General features: G+C 41.7%; 1 non-coding gene across 1 annotated transcript; it reads left to right on the top strand.

The window, feature by feature from the left end:
• The first annotated feature begins 3,564 nt into the window (after positions 1–3,564).
• Positions 3,565–3,671, top strand: LOC133085935 (U6 spliceosomal RNA). Its single transcript, XR_009699733.1, has one exon. It is a non-coding gene; the product is annotated as a U6 spliceosomal RNA (small nuclear RNA).
• Positions 3,672–5,769: the final 2,098 nt, after the last annotated feature.

Here is a 5,769-nt window from a genome sequence, read left to right on the forward strand (position 1 = left end):
TAGTATAGCATCATGTCAAGATTAAATGTGCATCATTATCATAGAAAACAAACTTATGTTTACCAAAGGGAAAGCAGGGGAGGGACAAATTGGGAGTATGGGATTAACAGGTACATACTACTATATATAAAATAGATAAACAAGGATTTACTGTATAGCACAGGGAACTATATTCATTATCTTATAATAAACTATAATGAAAAAAATGAAAAAGAATATAGATATATATTATAGATATATGTATAACCGAATCACTTTGCTGTACACCTGAAACAAAAACAGGATTGTAAATCAACTATACTTCAATACAAAAAAATAAATTTAAAAAATTTGTAATGTGCATCATTATAGGTGTTACAAAAAAAGACTAGAAGCAACTCAAATGTCTAGCAATAAAGGTTTAGTTAAGTAAATTATGATGCATTCACATACTGGAATACTGTTCAGCTGTACAAAAGAATGAGGAAACAAGTTATGAACAGGTAAGGAAAGGTTTCCAAAACCTGTGAAGTAAAAAACAGAACAAAACAAAACACAGTTCAAAAAAGTATGGCATGCTTTGGTAAAGAAGTAAGAAATATAAGAATGTATATTTGAAATTTGCTTGTATTTGCACTAAACAATTCTGGAACTAAGTATATGTAAGAAATTAAGAAGAGTGGTTACATATGGAGGGTAGGAACTGGGTTAATGGAAACATGGGTTGGATGAGGGGAGACATTTCACTATATAACTTTTTATACGCTTTGGTTTTGACTCATGAGGATGTATTACCTATTCAGAAAGTTAAATTAAAAAAAAAAAAAAACCCTAAAAGTGTGTAACAGCAAAACTTGAGTAGCTCAGGTCCTACTCATAGGGAATTTGCGGTGAGTTGAACATGTTAAAGGCAGGGGTGGTGAGTTTTGTCTTCATTCCACGGGGAGGAGGGAAGTGCAGAGATGCTGGAAGAGAAACAGACTTTTCTCCCAAGTCTCCAGCTCTTGTAGTGGATGAATGGGGAGAGAAGAGGAACATGCCTCTATCTTGGTCCTAGCTTTATCCAGGTCCCCTACAGGAAGTCCAGTGCACATGCAAGTTTTTAACAAAAGCCTAAAACTATTGGAGACATGCATTCGACAAACATGAAGTACCTACTATGGGCATATAGACATTAATAACAGTCCACTCTAGTCCTTAAAAGAATCATGAGCCAGGAGTCAGGGGGCAGGAAAGTAAAGTGGTGTGAGACAGCGTGAGAGGAGCGTCCTCCAACCTAGGAAGGCATGCACGTGTGCGGATGGGGAGAGGTGTGGGTGCAGGCGTCAGGTTTCCCCCAGCAGGAGAGAGGTGAGCTGAGTTTTAAAAGACTACCAGGAGTTAAGTGAAGAGGAAGATGGGAGGGGATTCAGAGAGAGGGCTTGTGATGTGCGGAATCACAGAGGAACGATTCTCCCAGCTCATGGTATGGGGGCAGGGGGTGAGAGGGAAGGAAATGGCGATGATAATGCTGGAGAGGAGACAGAGACCAGATTATGAAGGGCTTTGAATGCTGGGCTAAGGTTCAGATTCTGGCGTAAAGGCTAAGGGGACTGACATATTAGGTTTGGGTTGTGGAGAGAGTTCCGCTGCCACTAAAGACGGAGATGGAACACTTTGCCTGTGAATTACTGCTTGTGACGATTATTGTCCTAAAATGTACAATTGCCTTACTAGGTTCTGGTAATATGTACAGTATTTGCTACTATCATTTTTGAGAGTTAAAACAAAGCTATATGGTCTCAGTCAGAGTGCTAACAGGAAACAGATGGCACATTCAAAGGAGGATGATTCTAGGAGGGTGTATTTACAGAGGGACAACACACAGGTGTGGGCGTAGGCTAGGTGTGGGCAGGGGATGCTATGGCGACCTGGGTCTCATAGCAGCCTGGCTGACAACACATGCCTAGGCCTGTTATGGACTAAATGTTTGTGACCCTCCCTACCCTTCTGCAGCCCCTAACCTCCCAGTGTGATGGCATCAAAGAGGTAATTAGGCCTTTGGGAGGTAATTAGGTTCAGATGAGGTTATGCAGGTGGGGTCCCCGTGATGGGATTACTGCTTTCATGAGAAGGGACCAGAGAGTTTCTCTCTCTCTCTCTTTCCCCACCATGTGAGGAGGACAAGGAAAGAAGGCAGCTGTCTGCAAGCCAGGAAGTTGGCTTTCACCAGAAGCTCACCATGCTGGCACCCTGATCTCAGACTTCCCAGCTTCCAGACTATGAGAAATAAATGTCTGTTGTGGAAGCCACCCAGTCTATGGTACTTTGTTATGGCAGCCGAAGCTGACTAAGCTGGGATGACCAACGCAAAGCCCATGTGGACAAGGGCAGGGAACTGCTACTTGAATCCGGAAGCAGTGAGACAGTCATGTGAAACAGCCAGATTGAGAGGAGTAGTGAACTTCGGTTAGGACCTCACAGGGAGCAAACCAGGGCCAGAAATATCCTGACCTCCCTACCCTCCCTCCCACTCATCTCCCAGGCACTCAGAGGGCCGAGAGGCCCAGAGATGGAAGTCAGTCTTCAGGGACTGAAAGCAGGGTACAGAAGGATGGAGCATGGGTTTAAAGGGGCAAATGACAGAGGCTCAGCACAAACATTATAATTAAATTTCCCTCAACTTGTCCCTTCTTGTGTGTCTCCTCCCTCCCCCAAAAAAGTAAGAGGGAAGAATTTTGCTATGCAAGTGTATGACTTAGAAAAGGCTAACTACTGGAACAGACTGACCCTAAAATATATCATGGCTGAAATACCATAGAGTTATTTCTTGTTCACAGAACAGGACTGGGTAAACTGCATGGGTCAGTGGGGCTCCTCCTTGTGTATCATTTGGGCAGCCGAGCTGATAGAGGCTCTGCTGTCTTTAACTGGTGGCTTCCAAGGTGGTCCTGGGGGTCATCTGCATTCCAGCCAGCTGCAAGGGGCAAAGAGCAAGAAGGGTCAGCACGGGGTTTTCATGGGTCAGGCCTGGCAGTGGCACACGCCAATTTAGCTCCTCCCACTGGCTGGGACTCAGTCACAGGGCTACTCCTGTTGGCAAGAGGGGAGCTGGGCCATGTGGTCTAGCCACGTACCCAAGAAGAAGAGGAGAAGCAGTTAGCTTCTCTGCCATAGAATGGAAATGATGTCCTTTTGCAAAACTTTGTACTAGGTTTGTACTAAAATATTTTTTAATTGCAAAAAATTTTTAAAAAAATTTTAATTCTAAAATCAAGACTAAACTTTTGATAGAACCACACTATTCAAAACAGTTTTATAAAGTTTCTGTCTAGCTCCTAACAGTGAGAATTGTAAAGTGTAGTACAGTGCATGGACCCAATTACTAAAGTTCTAAATTAGCCAACAATGTCAAATTTTAATTGCAAAATGTATAGCTCCTTCATTTTACTTTCCTTACAGAGAAATCTCTCTCTGCTTCCAATTTATACCTCTTGTTTAATGGTCATCATCCTCCCATGACATATGTGATTGAGCCCAGTGAAGTCTTTGAAATTTGCTAAGAGCACATCAGGAATATACACTGCCAAGAATCACAGACATTCAGTGCTCGTTTCGGCAGCACATATACTAGAATAGGAACGATACAGAGAAGATTAGCATGGCCCCTGCGCAAGGATGACACACAAATTCGTGAAGCGTTAAAAAAAAAAAAGAATCACAGACATTCATAATATAAGACAAATAAACAATTCTGTTCAGATGGCCTGGTATTACCGTTATAGTATAGTAATATAGTCCATCCTGGAGCCATTAACAAAATTAATCATCTCTATGACTTTTACTGTCTGAGGTCTCCTCTTTAAGCTCCTCGCTGGTCCCTGGCATGGCAATTCACTCCTTTCATGTGGGCTGCTGTGTGCTATTACTGTACCCATTGTAGTGAATCATGCATACTCAGCTACAAGTCCGTCACCATCTTGAGAGCAGATTCCCTGCCTCATTGCTTTTGTCCTTAGCCTCTAACACATTACAAGGCACATGCAGGCAATACATTTGAATGAAAGAAAGAAGAAATGAATATCAATGAGTGCAGTTTTATTTTGGATCTCCCAAAGTGCTTACTTATTGACAGACACAATGATCATTATCCTTAAATTTAACATTCACACATAAGCCTGTCTCAGCTCTCTGTACGGAAAAAAAAAACCCCAAAAAGCAAAAAATGGCCTATGTTCTGGGGTTACTTTTCTTTTTTAAAGAGAATCCAGTGGTAACAATCATCCAGCGTGCCCTCACTTTTATCTAACCATATTGTGGAAGGTGTAAACATACCCGAACAGTCCAAAGCTACAACAAAGAAATTAAATAAGTGGAGGAAGACAAATTTGATTTGCCAACAGATTTCAGGCAGCAACAATGTAACAAAGCACCAAAATCTCACAACTGTGTGCCAAACTGTTATTAGTAATATCAGTGTCCTTTTAAAAAATATTTTTAGGGCTTCCCTGGTGGCGCAGTGGTTGAGAATCTGCCTGCCAATGCAGGGGACACGGGTTCGAGCCCTGGTCTGGGAAGATCCCACATGCCGCGGAGCAGCTAGGCTCGTGAGCCACAACTACTGAGCCTGCGCGTCTGGAGCCTGTGCTCCGCAACGAGAGAGGCCGCGATAGTGAGAGGCCCGCACACCGCGATGAAGAGTGGCCCCCGCTTGCCGCAACTAGAGAAAGCCCTCGCACAGAAACGAAGACCCAACACAGCCAAAAAATAAAAAAATATAAAAATAAATAAATAAATTTTAAAAAAAAATTTAAATTGAGTATGCTTGATATACAAAAAAAGCTGTACATATTTACCTGGATGAGTTTGAAAGTAAGTATACAGCCATGAAACTGTCACCACAATAAACACTGCCATAAACATAACTATCACCTCTAAATATCTCCTCCTCCCCTCTTTTTCGTGATAAGAACATTTAATACAAGATCTACCTTCTTAACAAGTTTTGGAATATGCAGAACAGTATTATTAACTATATGCACTATAGTGTAGAGCGGATTTTCTAGAACTTACTCATCTTGCATAACTGAAACTATGTACCCTTCGGCCAACACCTCCCGATTCTCCCTCCTCTCCACCGCCCCCCATAACCACCCTGCTTCTATTGCTGTTTTTTATGTAAACAAATGAATAGTTTGATAGTTGTTTGTTTTTGATTAAGCAATTGTTGGCTAAAAGGTACTCTTACATAACTCTGTGAAAACTACATCCTAGTTTATAGAAGCAATAGGAATACTATGCTATTTTTTTCTTAACTGTGTGTTTGTATGTTAAGGAAGGTGCAAGATAAAACCTCAGGTAGCACAGAAGAGTATATACTTCAAAATGTCTCCCTCCTGCCCTTGCCCCCTTCAGTAGAGGCATCAAATGATACCATTTCTTATACATCCCGAAGTAAGAATTCTAAGCATATATAATAAGCGAGTTGTTTTTAAAAAGTTATATATATGTAGTTAGCAATACGATTTTAAAGGGTTTTTATTTGGCACGTAAGTTATGAAAAATGATCTGAGTCATACATTTTTATGTAAGTCTTGGAGATGATTCTTCTTAATCACTTATAATCAGAGGCCCAAGGAAGAGGGTCTCAGAGAAGTGCTTAAATCCTGTATTAGTTTCCTAGGGCTGCCCTAACAAATGACCACAAACTGGGTGGCATTAACCAATAGAAATATATTCTCCCATGGTTCTGGAGGCTCGAGAAGTCTGCAATCAAGGTGTTGGCAGGGCTGCGCTCCCTCTGAAGGACCA

This window comes from Eubalaena glacialis, chromosome 2, assembly GCF_028564815.1.
Source record: "Eubalaena glacialis isolate mEubGla1 chromosome 2, mEubGla1.1.hap2.+ XY, whole genome shotgun sequence".
NCBI lineage: Eukaryota > Metazoa > Chordata > Mammalia > Artiodactyla > Balaenidae > Eubalaena > Eubalaena glacialis.